Below are 25,084 nucleotides of genomic sequence, written 5' to 3'. Positions count from 1 at the left end.
AGCATCGGAGTCTAATGCAGTGCATCAGCATACTTTGGAGACAGACAGCGTCTCTATCTCAGCATCGGAGTCTAATGCAGTGCGTCTGCACACCTCGGAGACACAGAGCATCTCTATCCCAGCATCAGAGTCTAATGCAGTGTGTCAGCATACCTTGGAGACAGACAGTGTCTCTATCCCAGCATCAGAGTCTAATGCAGTGCGTCTGCACAGCTCAGAGACAGACAGCGTCTCTATCCCAGCATCAGAGTCTAATGCAGTGCGTCTGCACAGCTCAGAGACAGACAGCGTCTCTATCCCAGCATCAGATTCTAATGCAGTGTGTCAGCATACCTCGGAGAGAGACATTATCTCTACCCCAGCATCAGAGTATAATGCAGGTCGTCAGTACACCTCAGAGACAGAGAGCGTCTCTATCCCAGCATCGGAGTCTAATGCAGTGTGTCAGCATACCTCGGAGACGGACAGCGTCTCTAACACAGCATCAGAGTTTAATGCAGTGCGTCTGCACACCTCGGAGACACAGAGCATCCCTATCCCAGCATCAGAGTCTAATGCAGTGTGTCTGCATACCTCGGAGACAGACAGGGTCTCTATCCCAGCATCAGAGTCTAATGCAGTGTGTCTGCACAGCTCAGAGACAGACAGTGTCTCTATCCCAGCATCAGAGTCTAATGCAGTGTGTCAGCATACCTCGGAGACAGACAGTGTCTCTGTCCCAGCATCAGAGTCTAATGCAGTGTGTCAGCACACCCCTGAGACAGACAGTGTCTCTACCCCGGCATCAAAGTCTAATGCAGGTCGTCAGCATAACCCAGCGAAAGGCAGTGTTTCTATCCCAGCATTAGAGTCTAATGCAGTGCTTCTGCATACCTCGGAGACAGACAGGGTCTCTAGCCCAGCATCAGAGTTTAATGCAGTGCGGCAGCACACCTCGGAGAAAGACAGGGTCTCTATCCCAGCATCAGAGTCTAATGCAGTGCGTCTGCATAGCTCAGAGACAGACAGCGTCTCTATACCAGCATCAGAGTCTAATGCAGTGTGTCTGCACAGCTCAGAGACAGACAGTCTCTCTATCCCAGCATCAGAGGCAAATGCAGTGCATCAGCATACCTCGGAGACAGACAGTGTTTCTATCCCAGCTTCAGAGTCTAATGCAGTGCGTCTGCATACCTCGGAGACAGACAGTGTCTCTATCCCAGCATCAGAGTCTAATGCAGTGCGTCTGCACAGCTCAGAGACAGACAGCGTCTCTATCCCAGCATCAGAGTCTAATGCAGTGCGTCTGCACAGCTCAGAGACAGACAGCGTCTCTATCCCAGCATCAGATTCTAATGCAGTGTGTCAGCATACCTCGGAGAGAGACATTATCTCTACCCCAGCATCAGAGTATAATGCAGGTCGTCAGTACACCTCAGAGACAGAGAGCGTCTCTATCCCAGCATCGGAGTCTAATGCAGTGTGTCAGCATACCTCGGAGACGGACAGCGTCTCTAACACAGCATCAGAGTTTAATGCAGTGCGTCTGCACACCTCGGAGACACAGAGCATCCCTATCCCAGCATCAGAGTCTAATGCAGTGTGTCTGCATACCTCGGAGACAGACAGGGTCTCTATCCCAGCATCAGAGTCTAATGCAGTGTGTCTGCACAGCTCAGAGACAGACAGTGTCTCTATCCCAGCATCAGAGTCTAATGCAGTGTGTCAGCATACCTCGGAGACAGACAGTGTCTCTGTCCCAGCATCAGAGTCTAATGCAGTGTGTCAGCACACCCCTGAGACAGACAGTGTCTCTACCCCGGCATCAAAGTCTAATGCAGGTCGTCAGCATAACCCAGCGAAAGGCAGTGTTTCTATCCCAGCATTAGAGTCTAATGCAGTGCTTCTGCATACCTCGGAGACAGACAGGGTCTCTAGCCCAGCATCAGAGTTTAATGCAGTGCGGCAGCACACCTCGGAGAAAGACAGGGTCTCTATCCCAGCATCAGAGTCTAATGCAGTGCGTCTGCATAGCTCAGAGACAGACAGCGTCTCTATACCAGCATCAGAGTCTAATGCAGTGTGTCTGCACAGCTCAGAGACAGACAGTCTCTCTATCCCAGCATCAGAGGCAAATGCAGTGCATCAGCATACCTCGGAGACAGACAGTGTTTCTATCCCAGCTTCAGAGTCTAATGCAGTGCGTCTGCATACCTCGGAGACACAGAACGTCTCTATCCCAGCATCTGAGTCTAATGCAGTGCATCAGCATACCCCTGAGACAGACAGTGTCTCTACCCCGGCATCAAAGTCTTATGCAGGTCGTCAGCATACCCCAGAGAAAGGCAGTGTTTCTATCCCAGCATCAGAGTCTAATGCAGTGCTTCTGCATACCTCTGAGACAGACAGGGTCTCTAGCCCAGCATCAGAGTTTAATGCAGTGCGTCAGCACACCTCGGAGACAGACAGGGTCTCTATCCCAGCATCAGAGTCTAATGCAGTGCGTCTGCACAGCTCAGAGACAGACAGCGTCTCTATACCAGCATCAGAGTCTAATGCAGTGTGTCTGCACAGCTCAGAGACAGACAGTGTCTCTATCCCAGCTTCAGAGTCTAATGCAGTGCGTCTGCATACCTCGGAGACACAGAGCGTCTCTATCCCAGCACTGGAGTCTAGTGCAGTGCATCAGCATACCTCGGAGACAGACAGTGTCTCTACTCAAGCATCGGAGAATAATGCAGTGTTTCAGAATACCTCGGAGACAGACAGTGTCTCTATCCCAGCATTAGAGTCTAATGCAGTGTGTCAGCATACATCGGAGAGAGACACTATCTCTTCCCCAGCATCAGAGTCTAATGCAGGTCGTCAGTACACCTCAGAGACAGAGAGCGTCTCTATCCCAGCATCAGAGTCTAATGCAGTGCATCAGCATACCTCGGAGACAGACAGCGTCTCTATTCCAGCATCAGAGTCTAATACAGTGCGTCTGCACACCTCGGAGACACAGAGCATCTCTATCCCAGCATCAAAGTCTAATGCATTGTGTCAGCATACCTTGGAGACAGACAGTGTCTCTATCCCAGCATCAGAGTCTAATGCAGTGCGTCTGCACAGCTCAGAGACAGACAGCGTCTCTATCCCAGCATCAGATTCTAATGCAGTGTGTCAGCATACCTCAGAGAGAGACATTATCTCTACCCCAGCATCAGAGTCTAATGCAGGTCGTCAGTACACCTCAGAGACAGAGAGCGTCTCTATCCCAGCATCGGAGTCTAATGCAGTGCGTCTGCACACCTCGGAGACACAGAGCATCTCTATCCCAGCATCAGAGTCTAATGCAGTGTGTCTGCATACCGCGGAGACAAACAGGGTCTCTAGCCCAGCATCAGAGTTTAATGCAGTGCGTCAGCATGTGTCGGAGACAGACAGTGTCTCTATCCCAGCATCAGAGTCTAATGCAGTGTGTCAGCATACCTCGGAGACAGACAGTGTCTCTATCCCAGCATCAGAGTCTAATGCAGTGTGTCTGCACAGCTCAGAGACAGACAGTGTCTCAATCCCAGCATCAGAGTCTAATGCAGTGTGTCAGCATGCCTCGGAGACAGACAGTGTCTCTATCCAAGCATCAGAGTCTAATGCAGTGTGTCAGCATGTCTCGGAGACAGACAGTGTCTCTATCCCAGCATCAGAGTCTAATGCAGTGTGTCAGCATACCTCAGAGGCAGAGAGCATCTCTAGCCCAGCATCAGAGTCTAATGCAGTGCATCAGCATACCTCGGAGACAGACAGCGTCTCTATCCCAGCATCAGAGTGTAATGCAGTGCGTCTGCACAGCTCAGAGACAGACAGTGTCTCTATCCCAGCATCAGAGTCTAATGCAGTGTGTCTGCACAGCTCAGAGACAGACAGTGTCTCTATCCCAGCATCAGAGTCTAATGCAGTGTGTCAGCATACCTCGGAGACAGACAGTGTTTCTATCCCAGCTTCAGAGTCTAATGCAGTGCGTCAGCATACCTCGGAGACAGAGAGCATCTCTATCCCAGCATCTGAGTCTAATGCAGTGTGCCAGCATACCTCGGAGACAGACAGTATCTCTATCCCAAAATCAGAGTCTAATGCAGAGAGCATCTCTATCCTAGCATCTGAGTCTAATGCAGTGTGTCAGCATACCTCGGAGACAGACAGTATCTCTATCCCAGCATCTGAGTCTAATGCAGTGTGTCAGCATACCTCGGAGACACAGAGCGTCTCTATCCCAGCATCTGAGTCTAATGCAGTGTGTCAGCATACCTCGGAGACAGACAGTATCTCTATCCCAGCATCTGAGTCTAATGCAGTGTGTCAGCATACCTCGGAGACACAGAGCGTCTCTATCCCAGCATCTGAGTCTAATGCAGTGTGTCCACACCCCCTGAGACAGACAGTGTCTCTACCCCGGGATCAAAGTCTAATGCAGGTCGTCAGCATACCCCAGAGAAAGGCAGTGTTTCTATCCCAGCATCAGAGTCTAATGCAGTGCTTCTGCATACCTCGGAGACAGACATGGTCTCTATCCCAGCATCAGAGTCTAATGCAGTGCGTCTGCATAGCTCAGAGACAGACAGCGTCTCTATACCAGCATCAGAGTCTAATGCAGTGTGTCTGCACAGGTCAGAGACAGACAGTGTCTCTATCCCAGCATCAGAGTCAAATTCAGTGCATCAGCATACCTCGGAGACAGACAGTGTTTCTATCCAAGCTTCAGAGTCTAATGCAGTGCGTCTGCATACCTCGGAGACACAGAACGTCTCTATCCCAGCATCGGAGTCTAATGCAGTGCATCAGCATACCCCTGAGACAGACAGTGTCTCTACCCCGGCATCAAAGTCCTATGCAGGTCGTCAGCATACCCCAGAGAAAGGCAGTGTTTCTATCCCAGCATCAGAGTCTAATGCAGTGCTTCTGCCTACCTCGGAGACAGACAGGGTCTCTAGCCCAGCATCAGAATTTAATGCAGTGCATCAGCACACCTCGGAGACAGACAGGGTCTCTATCCCAGCATCAGAGTCTAATGCAGTGCGTCTGCAAAGCTCATAGACAGACAGCGTCTCTATACCAGCATCAGAGTCTAATGCAGTGTGTCTGCACAGCTCAGAGACAGACAGTGTCTCTATCCCAGCTTCAGAGTCTAATGCAGTGCGTCTGCATACCACGGAGACACAGAGCGTCTCTATCCCAGCACTGGAGTGTAGTGCAGTGCATCAGCATACCTCGGAGACGGACAGTGTCTCTACTCAAGCATCGGAGACTAATGCAGTGTTTCAGAATACCTCGGAGACAGACAGTGTCTCTATCCCAGCATTAGAGTCTAATGCAGTGTGTCAGCATACCTCGGAGAGAGACATTATCTCTACCCCAGCATCAGAGTCTAATACAGGTCGTCAGTACACCTCAGAGACAGAGAGCGTCTCTATCCCAGCATCGGAGTCTAATGCAGTGCATCAGCATACTTTGGAGACAGACAGCGTCTCTATCCCAGCATCAGAGTCTAATGCAGTGCGTCTGCACACCTCGGAGACACAGAGCATCTCTATCCCAGCATCAGAGTCTAATGCAGTGTGTCAGCATACCTTGGAGACAGACAGTGTCTCTATCCCAGCATCAGAGTCTAATGCAGTGCGTCTGCACAGCTCAGAGACAGACAGCATCTCTATCCCAGCATCAGAGTCTAATGCAGTGCGTCTGCACAGCTCAGAGACAGACAGCGTCTCTATCCCAGCATCAGATTCTAATGCAGTGTGTCAGCATACCTCGGAGAGAGACATTATCTCTACCCCAGCATCAGAGTATAATGCAGGTCGTCAGTACACCTCAGAGACAGAGAGCGTCTCTATCCCAGCATCGGAGTCTAATGCAGTGTGTCAGCATACCTCGGAGACAGACAGCATCTCTATCCCAGCATCAGAGTCTAATGCAGTGCGTCTGCACACCTCGGAGACACAGAGCATCTCTATCCCAGCATCAGAGTCTAATGCAGTGTGTCTGCATACCGCGGAGACAAACAGGGTCTCTAGCCCAGCATCAGAGTTTAATGCAGTGCGTCAGCATGTCTCGGAGACAGACAGTGTCTCTATCCCAGCATCAGAGTCTAATGCAGTGTGTCAGCATACCTCGGAGACAGACAGTGTCTCTATCCCAGCATCAGAGTCTAATGCAGTGTGTCTGCACAGCTCAGAGACAGACAGTGTCTCAATCCCAGCATCAGAGTCTAATGCAGTGTGTCAGCATGCCTCGGAGACAGACAGTGTCTCTATCCAAGCATCAGAGTCTAATGCAGTGTGTCAGCATGTCTCGGAGACAGACAGTGTCTCTATCCCAGCATCAGAGTCTAATGCAGTGTGTCAGCATACCTCAGAGGCAGAGAGCATCTCTAGCCCAGCATCAGAGTCTAATGCAGTGCATCAGCATACCTCGGAGACAGACAGCGTCTCTATCCCAGCATCAGAGTGTAATGCAGTGCGTCTGCACAGCTCAGAGACAGACAGTGTCTCTATTCCAGCATCAGAGTCTAATGCAGTGTGTCTGCACAGCTCAGAGACAGACAGTGTCTCTATCCCAGCATCAGAGTCTAATGCAGTGTGTCAGCATACCTCGGAGACAGACAGTGTTTCTATCCCAGCTTCAGAGTCTAATGCAGTGCGTCAGCATACCTCGGAGACAGAGAGCATCTCTATCCCAGCATCTGAGTCTAATGCAGTGTGCCAGCATACCTCGGAGACAGACAGTATCTCTATCCCAAAATCAGAGTCTAATGCAGAGAGCATCTCTATCCTAGCATCTGAGTCTAATGCAGTGTGTCAGCATACCTCGGAGACAGACAGTATCTCTATCCCAGCATCTGAGTCTAATGCAGTGTGTCAGCATACCTCGGAGACACAGAGCGTCTCTATCCCAGCATCTGAGTCTAATGCAGTGTGTCAGCATACCTCGGAGACAGACAGTATCTCTATCCCAGCATCTGAGTCTAATGCAGTGTGTCAGCATACCTCGGAGACACAGAGCGTCTCTATCCCAGCATCTGAGTCTAATGCAGTGTGTCCACACCCCCTGAGACAGACAGTGTCTCTACCCCGGGATCAAAGTCTAATACAGGTCGTCAGCATACCCCAGAGAAAGGCAGTGTTTCTATCCCAGCATCAGAGTCTAATGCAGTGCTTCTGCATACCTCGGAGACAGACAGGGTCTCTAGCCCAGCATCAGAGTTTAATGCAGTGCGTCAGTACACCTCGGAGAAAGACAGGGTCTCTATCCCAGCATCAGAGTCTAATGCAGTGCGTCTGCATAGCTCAGAGACAGACAGCGTCTCTATACCAGCATCAGAGTCTAATGCAGTGTGTCTGCACAGCTCAGAGACAGACAGTGTCTCTATCCCAGCATCAGAGTCAAATTCAGTGCATCAGCATACCTCGGAGACAGACAGTGTTTCTATCCAAGCTTCAGAGTCTAATGCAGTGCGTCTGCATACCTCGGAGACACAGAACGTCTCTATCCCAGCATCGGAGTCTAATGCAGTGCATCAGCATACCCCTGAGACAGACAGTGTCTCTACCCCGGCATCAAAGTCCTATGCAGGTCGTCAGCATACCCCAGAGAAAGGCAGTGTTTCTATCCCAGCATCAGAGTCTAATGCAGTGCTTCTGCATACCTCGGAGACAGACAGGGTCTCTAGCCCAGCATCAGAATTTAATGCAGTGCATCAGCACACCTCGGAGACAGACAGGGTCTCTATCCCAGCATCAGAGTCTAATGCAGTGCGTCTGCAAAGCTCAGAGACAGACAGCGTCTCTATACCAGCATCAGAGTCTAATGCAGTGTGTCTGCACAGCTCAGAGACAGACAGTGTCTCTATCCCAGCTTCAGAGTCTAATGCAGTGCGTCTGCATACCACGGAGACACAGAGCGTCTCTACTCAAGCATCGGAGACTAATGCAGTGTTTCAGAATACCTCGGAGACAGACAGTGTCTCTATCCCAGCATTAGAGTCTAATGCAGTGTGTCAGCATACCTCGGAGAGAGACATTATCTCTACCCCAGCATCAGAGTCTAATACAGGTCGTCAGTACACCTCAGAGACAGAGAGCGTCTCTATCCCAGCATCGGAGTCTAATGCAGTGCATCAGCATACTTTGGAGACAGACAGCGTCTCTATCCCAGCATCAGAGTCTAATGCAGTGCGTCTGCACACCTCGGAGACACAGAGCATCTCTATCCCAGCATCAGAGTCTAATGCAGTGTGTCAGCATACCTTGGAGACAGACAGTGTCTCTATCCCAGCATCAGAGTCTAATGCAGTGCGTCTGCACAGCTCAGAGACAGACAGCGTCTCTATCCCAGCATCAGAGTCTAATGCAGTGCGTCTGCACAGCTCAGAGACAGACAGCGTCTCTATCCCAGCATCAGATTCTAATGCAGTGTGTCAGCATACCTCGGTGAGAGACATTATCTCTACCCCAGCATCAGAGTATAATGCAGGTCGTCAGTACACCTCAGAGACAGAGAGCGTCTCTATCCCAGCATCGGAGTCTAATGCAGTGTGTCAGCATACCTCGGAGACGGACAGCGTCTCTAACACAGCATCAGAGTCTAATGCAGTGCGTCTGCACACCTCGGAGACACAGAGCATCCCTATCCCAGCATCAGAGTCTAATGCAGTGTGTCTGCATACCTCGGAGACAGACAGGGTCTCTAGCCCAGCATCAGAGTTTAATGCAATGCGTCAGCATGTCTCGGAGACAGACAGTGTCTCTATCCCAGCATCAGAGTCTAATGCAGTGTGTCAGCATACCTCGGAGACAGACAGTGTCTCTATCCCAGCATCAGAGTCTAATGCAGTGTGTCTGCACAGCTCAGAGACAGACAGTGTCTCTATCCCAGCATCAGAGTCTAATGCAGTGTGTCAGCATACCTCGGAGACAGACAGTGTCTCTGTCCCAGCATCAGAGTCTAATGCAGTGTGTCAGCACACCCCTGAGACAGACAGTGTCTCTACCCCGGCATCAAAGTCTAATGCAGGTCATCAGCATAACCCAGAGAAAGGCAGTGTTTCTATCCCAGCATTAGAGTCTAATGCAGTGCTTCTGCATACCTCGGAGACAGACAGGGTCTCTAGCCCAGCATCAGAGTTTAATGCAGTGCGGCAGCACACCTCGGAGAAAGACAGGGTCTCTATCCCAGCATCAGAGTCTAATGCAGTGCGTCTGCATAGCTCAGAGACAGACAGCGTCTCTATACCAGCATCAGAGTCTAATGCAGTGTGTCTGCACAGCTCAGAGACAGACAGTCTCTCTATCCCAGCATCAGAGTCAAATGCAGTGCATCAGCATACCTCGGAGACAGACAGTGTTTCTATCCCAGCTTCAGAGTCTAATGCAGTGCGTCTGCATACCTCGGAGACACAGAACGTCTCTATCCCAGCATCTGAGTCTAATGCAGTGCATCAGCATTCCCCTGAGACAGACAGTGTCTCTACCCCGGCATCAAAGTCTTATGCAGGTCGTCAGCATACCCCAGAGAAAGGCAGTGTTTCTATCCCAGCATCAGAGTCTAATGCAGTGCTTCTGCATACCTCTGAGACAGACAGTGTCTCTATCCCAGCATCAGAGTTTAATGCAGTGCGTCAGCACACCTCGGAGACAGACAGGGTCTCTATCCCAGCATCAGAGTCTAATGCAGTGCGTCTGCACAGCTCAGAGACAGACAGCGTCTCTATACAAGCATCAGAGTCTAATGCAGTGTGTCTGCACAGCTCAGAGACAGACAGTGTCTCTATCCCAGCTTCAGAGTCTAATGCAGTGCGTCTGCTTACCTCGGAGACACAGAGCGTCTCTATCCCAGCACTGGAGTCTAGTGCAGTGCATCAGCATACCTCGGAGACAGACAGTGTCTCTACTCAAGCATCGGAGAATAATGCAGTGTTTCAGAATACCTTGGAGACAGACAGTGTCTCTATCCCAGCATTAGAGTCTAATGCAGTGTGTCAGCATACATCGGAGAGAGACACTATCTCTACCCCAGCATCAGAGTCTAATGCAGGTCGTCAGTACACCTCAGAGACAGAGAGCATCTCTATCCCAACATCGCAGTCTAATGCAGTGCATCAGCATACCTCGGAGACAGACAGCGTCTCTATTCCAGCATCAGAGTCTAATACAGTGCGTCTGCACACCTCGGAGACACAGAGCATCTCTATCCCAGCATCAAAGTCTAATGCATTGTGTCAGCATACCTTGGAGACAGACAGTGTCTCTATCCCAGCATCAGAGTCTAATGCAGTGCGTCTGCACAGCTCAGAGACAGACAGCGTCTCTATCCCAGCATCAGATTCTAATGCAGTGTGTCAGCATACCTCGGAGAGAGACATTATCTCTACCCCAGCATCAGAGTCTAATGCAGGTCGTCAGTACACCTCAGAGACAGAGAGCGTCTCTATCCCAGCATCGGAGTCTAATGCAGTGTGTCAGCATACCTCGGAGACAGACAGCATCTCTATCCCAGCATCAGAGTCTAATGCAGTGCGTCTGCACACCTCGGAGACACAGAGCATCTCTATCCCAGCATCAGAGTCTAATGCAGTGTGTCTGCATACCGCGGAGACAAACAGGGTCTCTAGCCCAGCATCAGAGTTTAATGCAGTGCGTCAGCATGTCTCGGAGACAGACAGTGTCTCTATCCCAGCATCAGAGTCTAATGCAGTGTGTCAGCATACCTCGGAGACAGACAGTGTCTCTATCCCAGCATCAGAGTCTAATGCAGTGTGTCTGCACAGCTCAGAGACAGACAGTGTCTCAATCCCAGCATCAGAGTCTAATGCAGTGTGTCAGCATACCTCGGAGACAGACAGTGTCTCTATCCAAGCATCAGAGTCTAATGCAGTGTGTCAGCATGTCTCGGAGACAGACAGTGTCTCTATCCCAGCATCAGAGTCTAATGCAGTGTGTCAGCATACCTCAGAGGAAGAGAGCATCTCTAGCCCAGCATCAGAGTCTAATGCAGTGCATCAGCATACCTCGGAGACAGACAGCGTCTCTATCCCAGCATCAGAGTGTAATGCAGTGCGTCTGCACAGCTCAGAGACAGACAGTGTCTCTATCCCAGCATCAGAGTCTAATGCAGTGTGTCTGCACAGCTCAGAGACAGACAGTGTCTCTATCCCAGCATCAGAGTCTAATGCAGTGTGTCAGCATACCTCGGAGACAGACAGTGTTTCTATCCCACCTTCAGAGTCTAATGCAGTGTGTCTGCACAGCTCAGAGACAGACAGCGTCTCTATCCCAGCATCAGAGTCTAATGCAGTGCGTCTGCACAGCTCAGAGACAGACAGCGTCTCTATACCAGCATCAGAGTCTAATGCAGTGCGTCTGCATACCTCGGAGACATAGAGCGTCTCTATCCCAGCACTGGAGTCTAGTGCAGTGCATCAGCATACCTCGGAGACACAGAGCGTCTCTATCCCAGCACTGGAGTCTAGTGCAGTGCATCAGCATACCTCGGAGACAGACAGTGTCTCTACTCAAGCATCGGAGACTAATGCAGTGTTTCAGAATACCTCAGAGACAGACAGTGTCTCTATCCCAGCATTAGAGTCTAGTGCAGTGTGTCAGCATACCTCGGAGAGAGACATTATCTCTACCCCAGCATCAGAGTCTAATGCAGGTCGTCAGTACACCTCGGAGACGGAGAGCGTCTCTATCCCAGCATCGGAGTCTAATGCAGTGCATCAGCATACCTCGGAGACAGACAGCGTCTCTATCCCAGCATCAGAGTCTAATGCAGTGCGTCTGCACACCTCGGAGACACAGAGCATCTCTATCCCAGCATCAGAGTCTAATGCAGTGTCTCAGCATACCTTGGAGACAGACAGTGTCTCTATCCCAGCATCAGAGTCTAATGCAGGTCGTCAGTACACCTCAGAGACAGAGAGCGTCTCTATCCCAGCATCGGAGTCTAATGCAGTGCATCAGCATACCTCGGAGACAGACAGCGTCTCTATCCCAGCATCAGAGTCTAATGCAGTGCGTCTGCACAGCTCAGAGACAGACAGTGTCTCTATCCCAGCATCAGAGTCTAATGCAGTGTGTCTGCACAGCTCAGAGACAGACAGTGTCTCTATCCCAGCATCAGAGTCTAATGCAGTGTGTCAGCATACCTCGGAGACAGACAGTGTTTCTATCCCACCTTCAGAGTCTAATGCAGTGCGTCTGCACAGCTCAGAGACAGACAGCGTCTCTATCCCAGCTTCAGAGTCTAATGCAGTGCGTCTGCACAGCTCAGAGACAGACAGCGTCTCTATACCAGCATCAGAGTCTAATGCAGTGTGTCTGCACAGCTCAGAGACAGACAGTGTCTCTATCCCAGCTTCAGAGTCTAATGCAGTGCGTCTGCATACCTCGGAGACACAGAGCGTCTCTATCCCAGCACTGGAGTCTAGTGCAGTGCATCAGCATACCTCGGAGACAGACAGTGTCTCTACTCAAGCATCTGAGACTAATGCAGTGTTTCAGAATACCTCAGAGACAGACAGTGTCTCTATCCCAGCATTAGAGTCTAATGCAGTGTGTCAGCATACCTCGGAGAGAGACATTATCTCTACCCCAGCATCAGAGTCTAATGCAGGTCGTCAGTACACCTCGGAGACAGAGAGCGTCTCTATCCCAGCATCAGAGTCTAATGCAGTGCATCAGCATACCTCGGAGACAGACAGCGTCTCTATCCCAGCATCAGAGTCTAATGCAGTGCGTCTGCACACCTCGGAGACACAGAGCATCTCTATCCCAGCATCAGAGTCTAATGCAGTGCGTCTGCACACCTCGGAGACACAGAGCGTCTCTATCCCAGCATCAGAGTCTAATGCAGTGTGTCAGCATACCTTGGAGACAGACAGTGTCTCTATCCCAGCATCAGAGTCTAATGCAGTGCGTCTGCACAGCTCAGAGACAGAGAGCGTCTCTATCCCAGCATCGGAGTCTAATGCAGTGTGTCAGCATACCTCGGAGACAGACAGCGTCTTTATCCCAGCATCAGAGTCTAATGCAGTGCGTCTGCACACCTCGGAGACACAGAGCATCTCTATCCCAGCATCAGAGTCTAATGCAGTGTGTCTGCATACCTCGGAGACAGACAGGGTCTCTAGTCCAGCATCAGAGTTTAATGCAGTGCGTCAGCATGTCTCGGAGACAGACAGTGTCTCTATCCCAGCACCGGAGTCTAACGCAGTGTGTCAGCATACCTCGGAGACAGACAGTGTCTCTACCCCGGCATCAAAGTCCTATGCAGGTCGTCAGCATACCCCAGAGAAAGGCAGTGTTTCTATCCCAGCATCAGAGTCTAATGCAGTGCTTCTGCATACCTCGGAGACAGACAGGGTCTCTAGCCCAGCATCAGAGTTTAATGCAGTGCATCAGCACACCTCGGAGACAGACAGGGTCTCTATCCCAGCATCAGAGTCTAATGCAGTGCGTCTGCAAAGCTCAGAGACAGACAGCGTCTCTATACCAGCATCAGAGTCTAATGCAGTGTGTCTGCACAGCTCAGAGACAGACAGTGTCTCTATCCCAGCTTCAGAGTCTAATGCAGTGCGTCTGCATACCACAGAGACACAGAGCGTCTCTATCCCAGCACTGGAGTGTAGTGCAGTGCATCAGCATACCTCGGAGACAGACAGTGTCTCTATCCCAGCATTAGAGTCTAATGCAGTGTGTCAGCATACCTCGGAGAGAGACATTATCTCTACCCCAGCATCAGAGTCTAATACAGGTCATCAGTACACCTCAGAGACAGAGAGCATCTCTATCCCAGCATCGGAGTCTAATGCAGTGCATCAGCATACTTTGGAGACAGACAGCGTCTCTATCCCAGCATCGGAGTCTAATGCAGTGCGTCTGCACACCTCGGAGACACAGAGCATCTCTATCCCAGCATCAGAGTCTAATGCAGTGTGTCAGCATACCTTGGAGACAGACAGTGTCTCTATCCCAGCATCAGAGTCTAATGCAGTGCGTCTGCACAGCTCAGAGACAGACAGCGTCTCTATCCCAGCATCAGAGTCTAATGCAGTGCGTCTGCACAGCTCAGAGACAGACAGCGTCTCTATCCCAGCATCAGATTCTAATGCAGTGTGTCAGCATACCTCGGAGAGAGACATTATCTCTACCCCAGCATCAGAGTATAATGCAGGTCGTCAGTACACCTCAGAGACAGAGAGCGTCTCTATCCCAGCATCGGAGTCTAATGCAGTGTGTCAGCATACCTCGGAGACGGACAGCGTCTCTAACCCAGCTTCAGAGTCTAATGCAGTGCGTCAGCATACCTCGGAGACAGAGAGCATCTCTATCCCAGCATCTGAGTCTAATGCAGTGTGTCTGCATACCTCGGAGACAGACAGGGTCTCTATCCCAGCATCAGAGTCTAATGCAGTGTGTCTGCACAGCTCAGAGACAGACAGTGTCTCTATCCCAGCATCAGAGTCTAATGCAGTGTGTCAGCATACCTCGGAGACAGACAGTGTCTCTGTCCCAGCATCAGAGTCTAATGCAGTGTGTCAGCACACCCCTGAGACAGACAGTGTCTCTACCCCGGCATCAAAGTCTAATGCAGGTCGTCAGCATAACCCAGCGAAAGGCAGTGTTTCTATCCCAGCATTAGAGTCTAATGCAGTGCTTCTGCATACCTCGGAGACAGACAGGGTCTCTAGCCCAGCATCAGAGTTTAATGCAGTGCGGCAGCACACCTCGGAGAAAGACAGGGTCTCTATCCCAGCATCAGAGTCTAATGCAGTGCGTCTGCATAGCTCAGAGACAGACAGCGTCTCTATACCAGCATCAGAGTCTAATGCAGTGTGTCTGCACAGCTCAGAGACAGACAGTCTCTCTATCCCAGCATCAGAGTCAAATGCAGTGCATCAGCATACCTCGGAGACAGACAGTGTTTCTATCCCAGCTTCAGAGTCTAATGCAGTGCGTCTGCATACCTCGGAGACACAGAACGTCTCTATCCCAGCATCTGAGTCTAATGCAGTGCATCAGCATACCCCTGAGACAGACAGTGTCTCTACCCCGGCATCAAAGTCTTATGCAGGTCGTCAGCATACCCCAGAGAAAGGCAGTGTTTCTATCCCAGCATCAGAGTCTAATGCAGTGCTTCTGCATACCTCTGAGACAGACAGGGTCTCTAGCCCAGCATCAGAGTTTAATGCAGTGCGTCAGCACACCTCGGAGACAGACAGGGTCTCTATCCCAGCATCAGAGTCTAATGCAGTGCGTCTGCACAGCTCAGAGACAGACAGCGTCTCTATACCAGCATCAGAGTCTAATGCAGTGTGTCTGCACAGCTCAGAGACAGACAGTGTCTCTATCCCAGCTTCAGAGTCTAATGCAGTGCGTCTGCATACCTCGGAGACACAGAGCGTCTCTATCCCAGCACTGGAGTCTAGTGCAGTGCATCAGCATACCTCGGAGACAGACAGTGTCTCTACTCAAGCATCGGAGAATAATGCAGTGTTTCAGAATACCTTGGAGACAGACAGTGTCTCTATCCCAGCATTAGAGTCTAATGCAGTGTGTCAGCATACATCGGAGAGAGACACTATCTCTACCCCAGCATCAGAGTCTAATGCAGGTCGTCAGTACACCTCAGAGACAGAGAGCATCTCTATCCCAGCATCAAAGTCTAATGCATTGTGTCAGCATACCTTGGAGACAGACAGTGTCTCTATCCCAGCATCAGAGTCTAATGCAGTGCGTCTGCACAGCTCAGAGACAGACAGCGTCTCTATCCCAGCATCAGATTCTAATGCAGTGTGTCAGCATACCTCGGAGAGAGACATTATCTCTACCCCAGCATCAGAGTCTAATGCAGGTCGTCAGTACACCTCAGAGACAGAGAGCGTCTCTATCCCAGCATCGGAGTCTAATGCAGTGTGTCAGCATACCTCGGAGACAGACAGCATCTCTATCCCAGCATCAGAGTCTAATGCAGTGCGTCTGCACACCTGGGAGACACAGAGCATCTCTATCCCAGCATCAGAGTCTAATGCAGTGTGTCTGCATACCGCGGAGACAAACAGGGTCTCTAGCCCAGCATCAGAGTTTAATGCAGTGCGTCAGCATGTGTCGGAGACAGACAGTGTCTCTATCCCAGCATCAGAGTCTAATGCAGTGTGTCAGCATACCTCGGAGACAGACAGTGTCTCTATCCCAGCATCAGAGTCTAATGCAGTGTGTCTGCACAGCTCAGAGACAGACAGTGTCTCAATCCCAGCATCAGAGTCTAATGCAGTGTGTCAGCATGCCTCGGAGACAGACAGTGTCTCTATCCAAGCATCAGAGTCTAATGCAGTGTGTCAGCATGTCTCGGAGACAGACAGTGTCTCTATCCCAGCATCAGAGTCTAATGCAGTGTGTCAGCATACCTCAGAGGCAGAGAGCATCTCTAGCCCAGCATCAGAGTCTAATGCAGTGCATCAGCATACCTCGGAGACAGACAGCGTCTCTATCCCAGCATCAGAGTGTAATGCAGTGCGTCTGCACAGCTCAGAGACAGACAGTGTCTCTATCCCAGCATCAGAGTCTAATGCAGTGTGTCTGCACAGCTCAGAGACAGACAGTGTCTCTATCCCAGCATCAGAGTCTAATGCAGTGTGTCAGCATACCTCGGAGACAGACAGTGTTTCTATCCCAGCTTCAGAGTCTAATGCAGTGCGTCAGCATACCTCGGAGACAGAGAGCATCTCTATCCCAGCATCTGAGTCTAATGCAGTGTGCCAGCATACCTCGGAGACAGACAGTATCTCTATCCCAAAATCAGAGTCTAATGCAGAGAGCATCTCTATCCTAGCATCTGAGTCTAATGCAGTGTGTCAGCATACCTCGGAGACAGACAGTATCTCTATCCCAGCATCTGAGTCTAATGCAGTGTGTCAGCATACCTCGGAGACACAGAGCGTCTCTATCCCAGCATCTGAGTCTAATGCAGTGTGTCAGCATACCTCGGAGACAGACAGTATCTCTATCCCAGCATCTGAGTCTAATGCAGTGTGTCAGCATACCTCGGAGACACAGAGCGTCTCTATCCCAGCATCTGAGTCTAATGCAGTGTGTCCAAACCCCCCTGAGACAGACAGTGTCTCTACCCCGGGATCAAAGTCTAATGCAGGTCGTCAGCATACCCCAGAGAAAGGCAGTGTTTCTATCCCAGCATCAGAGTCTAATGCAGTGCTTCTGCATACCTCGGAGACAGACAGGGTCTCTAGCCCAGCATCAGAGTTTAATGCAGTGCGTCAGCACACCTCGGAGAAAGACAGGGTCTCTATCCCAGCATCAGAGTCTAATGCAGTGCGTCTGCATAGCTCAGAGACAGACAGCGTCTCTATACCAGCATCAGAGTCTAATGCAGTGTGTCTGCACAGCTCAGAGACAGACAGTGTCTCTATCCCAGCATCTGAGTCAAATTCAGTGCATCAGCATACCTCGGAGACAGACAGTGTTTCTATCCAAGCTTCAGAGTCTAATGCAGTGCGTCTGCATACCTCGGAGACCCAGAACGTCTCTATCCCAGCATCGGAGTCTAATGCAGTGCATCAGCATACCCCTGAGACAGACAGTGTCTCTACCCCGGCATCAAAGTCCTATGCAGGTCGTCAGCATACCCCAGAGAAAGGCAGTGTTTCTATCCCAGCATCAGAGTCTAATGCAGTGCTTCTGCATACCTCAGAGACAGACAGGGTCTCTAGCCCAGCATCAGAATTTAATGCAGTGCATCAGCACACCTCGGAGACAGACAGGGTCTCTATCCCAGCATCAGAGTCTAATGCAGTGCGTCTGCAAAGCTCAGAGACAGACAGCGTCTCTATACCAGCATCAGAGTCTAATGCAGTGTGTCTGCACAGCTCAGAGACAGACAGTGTCTCTATCCCAGCTTCAGAGTCTAATGTAGTGCGTCTGCATACCACGGAGACACAGAGCGTCTCTATCCCAGCACTGGAGTGTAGTGCAGTGCATCAGCATACCTCGGAGACAGACAGTGTCTCTACTCAAGCATCGGAGACTAATGCAGTGTTTCAGAATACCTCGGAGACAGACAGTGTCTCTATCCCAGCATTAGAGTCTAATGCAGTGTGTCAGCATACCTCGGAGAGAGACATTATCTCTACCCCAGCATCAGAGTCTAATACAGGTCGTCAGTACACCTCAGAGACAGAGAGCGTCTCTATCCCAGCATCGGAGTCTAATGCAGTGCATCAGCATACTTTGGAGACAGACAGCGTCTCTATCCCAGCATCAGAGTCTAATGCAGTGCGTCTGCACACCTCGGAGACACAGAGCATCTCTATCCCAGCATCAGAGTCTAATGCAGTGTGTCAGCATACCTTGGAGACAGACAGTGTCTCTATCCCAGCATCAGAGTCTAATGCAGTGCGTCTGCACAGCTCAGAGACAGACAGCGTCTCTATCCCAGCATCAGAGTCTAATGCAGTGCGTCTGCACAGCTCAGAGACAGACAGCGTCTCTATCCCAGCATCAGATTCTAATGCAGTGTGTCAGCATACCTCGGAGAGAGACATTATCTCTACCCCAGCATCAGAGTATAATGCAGGTCGTCAGTACACCTCAGAGACAGAGAGCGTCTCTATCCCAGCATCGGAGTCTAATGCAGTGTGTCAGCATACTTCGGAGACGGACAGCGTCTCTAACACAGCATCAGAGTCTAATGCAGTGCGTCTGCACACCTCGGAGACACAGAGCATCCCTATCCCAGCATCAGAGTCTAATGCAGTGTGTCTGCATACCTCGGAGACAGACAGGGTCTCTAGCCCAGCATCAGAGTTTAATGCAGTGCGTCAGCATGTCTCGGAGACAGACAGTGTCTCTATCCCAGCATCAGAGTCTAATGCAGTGTGTCAGCATACCTCGGAGACAGACAGTGTCTCTATCCCAGCATCAGAGTCTAATGCAGTGTGTCTGCACAGCTCAGAGACAGACAGTGTCTCTATCCCAGCATCAGAGTCTAATGCAGTGTGTCAGCATACCTCGGAGACAGACAGTGTCTCTGTCCCAGCATCTGAGTCTAATGCAGTGCATCAGCATACCCCTGAGACAGACAGTGTCTCTACCCCGGCATCAAAGTCTTATGCAGGTCGTCAGCATACCCCAGAGAAAGGCAGTGTTTCTATCCCAGCATCAGAGTCTAATGCAGTGCTTCTGCATACCTCTGAGACAGACAGGGTCTCTAGCCCAGCATCAGAGTTTAATGCAGTGCGTCAGCACACCTCGGAGACAGACAGGGTCTCTATCCCAGCATCAGAGTCTAATGCAGTGCGTCTGCACAGCTCAGAGACAGACAGCGTCTCTATACCAGCATCAGAGTCTAATGCAGTGTGTCTGCACAGCTCAGAGACAGACAGTGTCTCTATCCCAGCTTCAGAGTCTAATGCAGTGCGTCTGCATACCTCGGAGACACAGAGCGTCTCTATCCCAGCACTGGAGTCTAGTGCAGTGCATCAGCATACCTCGGAGACAGACAGTGTCTCTACTCAAGCATCGGAGAATAATGCAGTGTTTCAGAATACCTTGGAGACAGACAGTGTCTCTATCCCAGCATTAGAGTCTAATGCAGTGTGTCAGCATACATCGGAGACAGGCAGTGTTTCTATCCCAGCATCAGAGTCTAATGCAGTGCTTCTGCATACCTCTGAGACAGACAGTGTCTCTATCCCAGCATCAGAGTTTAATGCAGTGCGTCAGCACACCTCGGAGACAGACAGGGTCTCTATCCCAGCATCAGAGTCTAATGCAGTGCGTCTGCACAGCTCAGAGACAGACAGCGTCTCTATACAAGCATCAGAGTCTAATGCAGTGTGTCTGCACAGCTCAGAGACAGACAGTGTCTCTATCCCAGCTTCAGAGTCTAATGCAGTGCGTCTGCATACCTCGGAGACACAGAGCGTCTCTATCCCAGCACTGGAGTCTAGTGCAGTGCATCAGCATACCTCGGAGACAGACAGTGTCTCTACTCAAGCATCGGAGAATAATGCAGTGTTTCAGAATACCTTGGAGACAGACAGTGTCTCTATCCCAGCATTAGAGTCTAATGCAGTGTGTCAGCATACATCGGAGAGAGACACTATCTCTACCCCAGCATCAGAGTCTAATGCAGGTCGTCAGTACACCTCAGAGACAGAGAGCATCTCTATCCCAACATCGCAGTCTAATGCAGTGCATCAGCATACCTCGGAGACAGACAGCGTCTCTATTCCAGCATCAGAGTCTAATACAGTGCGTCTGCACACCTCGGAGACACAGAGCATCTCTATCCCAGCATCAAAGTCTAATGCATTGTGTCAGCATACCTTGGAGACAGACAGTGTCTCTATCCCAGCATCAGAGTCTAATGCAGTGCGTCTGCACAGCTCAGAGACAGACAGCGTCTCTATCCCAGCATCAGATTCTAATGCAGTGTGTCAGCATACCTCGGAGAGAGACATTATCTCTACCCCAGCATCAGAGTCTAATGCAGGTCGTCAGTACACCTCAGAGACAGAGAGCGTCTCTATCCCAGCATCGGAGTCTAATGCAGTGTGTCAGCATACCTCGGAGACAGACAGCATCTCTATCCCAGCATCAGAGTCTAATGCAGTGCGTCTGCACACCTCGGAGACACAGAGCATCTCTATCCCAGCATCAGAGTCTAATGCAGTGTGTCTGCATACCGCGGAGACAAACAGGGTCTCTAGCCCAGCATCAGAGTTTAATGCAGTGCGTCAGCATGTCTCGGAGACAGACAGTGTCTCTATCCCAGCATCAGAGTCTAATGCAGTGTGTCAGCATACCTCGGAGACAGACAGTGTCTCTATCCCAGCATCAGAGTCTAATGCAGTGTGTCTGCACAGCTCAGAGACAGACAGTGTCTCAATCCCAGCATCAGAGTCTAATGCAGTGTGTCAGCATACCTCGGAGACAGACAGTGTCTCTATCCAAGCATCAGAGTCTAATGCAGTGTGTCAGCATGTCTCGGAGACAGACAGTGTCTCTATCCTAGCATCAGAGTCTAATGCAGTGTGTCAGCATACCTCAGAGGCAGAGAGCATCTCTAGCCCAGCATCAGAGTCTAATGCAGTGCATCAGCATACCTCGGAGACAGACAGCGTCTCTATCCCAGCATCAGAGTGTAATGCAGTGCGTCTGCACAGCTCAGAGACAGACAGTGTCTCTATCCCAGCATCAGAGTCTAATGCAGTGTGTCTGCACAGCTCAGAGACAGACAGTGTCTCTATCCCAGCATCAGAGTCTAATGCAGTGTGTCAGCATACCTCGGAGACAGACAGTGTTTCTATCCCACCTTCAGAGTCTAATGCAGTGCGTCTGCACAGCTCAGAGACAGACAGCGTCTCTATCCCAGCATCAGAGTCTAATGCAGTGCGTCTGCACAGCTCAGAGACAGACAGCGTCTCTATACCAGCATCAGAGTCTAATGCAGTGCGTCTGCATACCTCGGAGACACAGAGCGTCTCTATCCCAGCACTGGAGTCTAGTGCAGTGCATCAGCATACCTCGGAGACACAGAGCGTCTCTATCCCAGCACTGGAGTCTAGTGCAGTGCATCAGCATACCTCGGAGACAGACAGTGTCTCTACTCAAGCATCGGAGACTAATGCAGTGTTTCAGAATACCTCAGAGACAGACAGTGTCTCTATCCCAGCATTAGAGTCTAATGCAGTGTGTCAGCATACCTCGGAGAGAGACATTATCTCTACCCCAGCATCAGAGTCTAATGCAGGTCGTCAGTACACCTCGGAGACGGAGAGCGTCTCTATCCCAGCATCGGAGTCTAATGCAGTGCATCAGCATACCTCGGAGACAGACAGCGTCTCTATCCCAGCATCAGAGTCTAATGCAGTGCGTCTGCACACCTCGGAGACACAGAGCATCTCTATCCCAGCATCAGAGTCTAATGCAGTGTCTCAGCATACCTTGGAGACAGACAGTGTCTCTATCCCAGCATCAGAGTCTAATGCAGTGCGTCTTCACAGCTCAGAGACAGACAGCGTCTCTATCCCAGCATCAGATTCTAATGCAGTGTGTCAGCATACCTCGGAGAGAGACATTATCTCTACCCCAGCATCAAAGTCTAATGCAGGTCGTCAGTACACCTCAGAGACAGAGAGCGTCTCTATCCCAGCATCGGAGTCTAATGCAGTGCATCAGCATACCTCGGAGACAGACAGCGTCTCTATCCCAGCATCAGAGTCTAATGCAGTGCGTCTGCACAGCTCAGAGACAGACAGTGTCTCTATCCCAGCATCAGAGTCTAATGCAGTGTGTCTGCACAGCTCAGAGACAGACAGTGTCTCTATCCCAGCATCAGAGTCTAATGCAGTGTGTCAGCATACCTCGGAGACAGACAGTGTTTCTATCCCACCTTCAGAGTCTAATGCAGTGCGTCTGCACAGCTCAGAGACAGACAGCGTCTCTATCCCAGCTTCAGAGTCTAATGCAGTGCGTCTGCACAGCTCAGAGACAGACAGCGTCTCTATACCAGCATTAGAGTCTAATGCAGTGTGTCTGCACAGCTCAGAGACAGACAGTGTCTCTATCCCAGCTTCAGAGTCTAATGCAGTGCGTCTGCATACCTCGGAGACACAGAGCGTCTCTATCCCAGCACTGGAGTCTAGTGCAGTGCATCAGCATACCTGTTAGACAGACAGTGTCTCTACTCAAGCATCTGAGACTAATGCAGTGTTTCAGAATACCTCAGAGACAGACAGTGTCTCTATCCCAGCATTAGAGTCTAATGCAGTGTGTCAGCATACCTCGGAGAGAGACATTATCTCTACCCCAGCATCAGAGTCTAATGCAGGTCGTCAGTACACCTCGGAGACAGAGAGCGTCTCTATCCCAGCATCAGAGTCTAATGCAGTGCATCAGCATACCTCGGAGACAGACAGCGTCTCTATCCCAGCATCAGAGTCTAATGCAGTGCGTCTGCACACCTCGGAGACACAGAGCATCTCTATCCCAGCATCAGAGTCTAATGCAGTGCGTCTGCACACCTCGGAGACACAGAGCGTCTCTATCCCAGCATCAGAGTCTAATGCAGTGTGTCAGCATACCTTGGAGACAGACAGTGTCTCTATCCCAGCATCAGAGTCTAATGCAGTGCGTCTGCACAGCTCAGAGACAGACAGCGTCTCTATCCCAGCATCAGATTCTAATGCAGTGTGTCAGCATACCTCGGAGAGAGACATTATCTCTACCCCAGCATCAGAGTCTAATGCAGGTCGTCAGTACACCTCAGAGACAGAGAGCGTCTCTATCCCAGCATCGGAGTCTAATGCAGTGTGTCAGCATACCTCGGAGACAGACAGCGTCTTTATCCCAGCATCAGAGTCTAATGCAGTGCGTATGCACACCTCGGAGACACAGAGCATCTCTATCCCAGCATCAGAGTCTAATGCAGTGTGTCTGCATACCTCGGAGACAGACAGGGTCTCTAGTCCAGCATCAGAGTTTAATGCAGTGCGTCAGCATGTCTCGGAGACAGACAGTGTCTCTATCCCAGCACCGGAGTCTAACGCAGTGTGTCAGCATACCTCGGAGACAGACAGTGTCTCTATCCCAGCATCAGAGTCTAATGCAGTGTGTCAGCACACCTCGGGGACAGACAGTGTCTCTATCCCAGCATCAGAGTCTAATGCAGTGTGTCAGCATACCTCGGAGACAGAGAGCGTCTCTATCCCAGCATCAGAGTCTAATGCTGTGCGTTTGCACACCTCGGAGACACAGAGCATCTCTATCCCAGCATCAGAGTCTAATGCAGTGTGTCTGCATACCTCGGAGACAGACAGGCTCTCTAGCCCAGCATCAGAGTTTAATGCAGTGCGTCAGCATGTCTCGGAGACAGACAGTATCTCTATCCCAGCATCAGAGTCTAATGCAGTGTGTCAGCATACCTCGTAGACAGACAGTGTCTCTATCCCAGCATCAGAGTCTAATGCAGTGTTACAGCATACCTCGGAGACAGACAGTGTCTCTATCCCAGCATCAGAGTCTAATGCAGTGCGTCTGCACACCTCGGAGACAGACAGCATCTCTATCCCAGCATCAGAGTCTAATGCAGTGTGTCAGCATACCTCGGAGACAGACAGCATCTCTATCCCAGCATCAGAGTCTAATGCAGTGCGTCTTCACACCTCAGAGACACAGAGCATCTCTATCCCAGCATCAGAGTCTAATGCAGTGTGTCTGCACACCTCGGAGACAGACAGTGTCTCTACCCCAGCATCAGAGTCTAATGCAGTGTGTCAGCACACCTCGGAGACAGACAGTGTTTCTATCCCAGCATCAGAGTCTAATGCAGTGCGTCTGCACACCTCGGAGACACAGAGCATCTCTATCCCAGCATCAGAGTCTAATGCAGTGCGTCTGCACACCTCGGAGACACAGAGCATCTCTATCCCAGCATCAGAGTCTAATGTAGTGCGTCAGCATGTCTCGGAGACAGACAGCATCTCTATCCCAGCATCAGAGTCTAATGCAGTGCGATAGCACACCTCGGAGACAGACAGTGTCTCTATCCCAGCACCAGAGTCTAATGCAGTGTGTCTGCACACCTCGGAGACAGACAGTGTCTCTATTCCAGCATCAGAGTCTAATGCAGTGCATCAGCATACATTGGAGACAGACAGTGTCTCTATCCCAGCATCAGAGTCTAATGCAGTGCATCAGCATACCTCGGAGACAGACAGCGTCTCTATCCCAGCATCAGAGTCTAATGCAGTGTGTCAGCACACCTCAGAGACACAGAGCTTCTCTATCCCAGTACCGGAGTCTAATGCAGTGCGTCAGCACACATCGGAGATAGAAAGCATCTCTATCCCAGCATCAGAGTCTAATGCAGTGCGTCAGCACACATCGGAGATAGACGGCATCTCTATCCCAGCACCAGAGTCTAATGCAGTGCGTCAGCATACCTCCGAGACAGACAGTATCTCTATCCCAGCACCAGAGTCTAATGCAGTGTGTCAGCATACCTCGGAGACAGACAGTGTCTCTATCCCAGCATCAGAGTCTAATGC

General features: G+C 50.7%; 1 protein-coding gene across 2 annotated transcripts in view; it reads left to right on the top strand.

Annotated features, from left to right (window-relative positions):
• LOC144770695 (retroviral integration site protein Fli-1 homolog) overlaps positions 1-25,084 on the top strand; it is a 261,988-nt gene that overhangs the window by 157,968 nt on the left and 78,936 nt on the right. The window lies entirely within an intron of this gene.

The sequence above is a fragment of the Lissotriton helveticus genome, chromosome 7 (genome assembly GCF_964261635.1).
Source record: "Lissotriton helveticus chromosome 7, aLisHel1.1, whole genome shotgun sequence".
In the NCBI taxonomy this organism is placed as follows: domain Eukaryota; kingdom Metazoa; phylum Chordata; class Amphibia; order Caudata; family Salamandridae; genus Lissotriton; species Lissotriton helveticus.
This window is presented reverse-complemented; position numbering and strand designations above follow the sequence as displayed.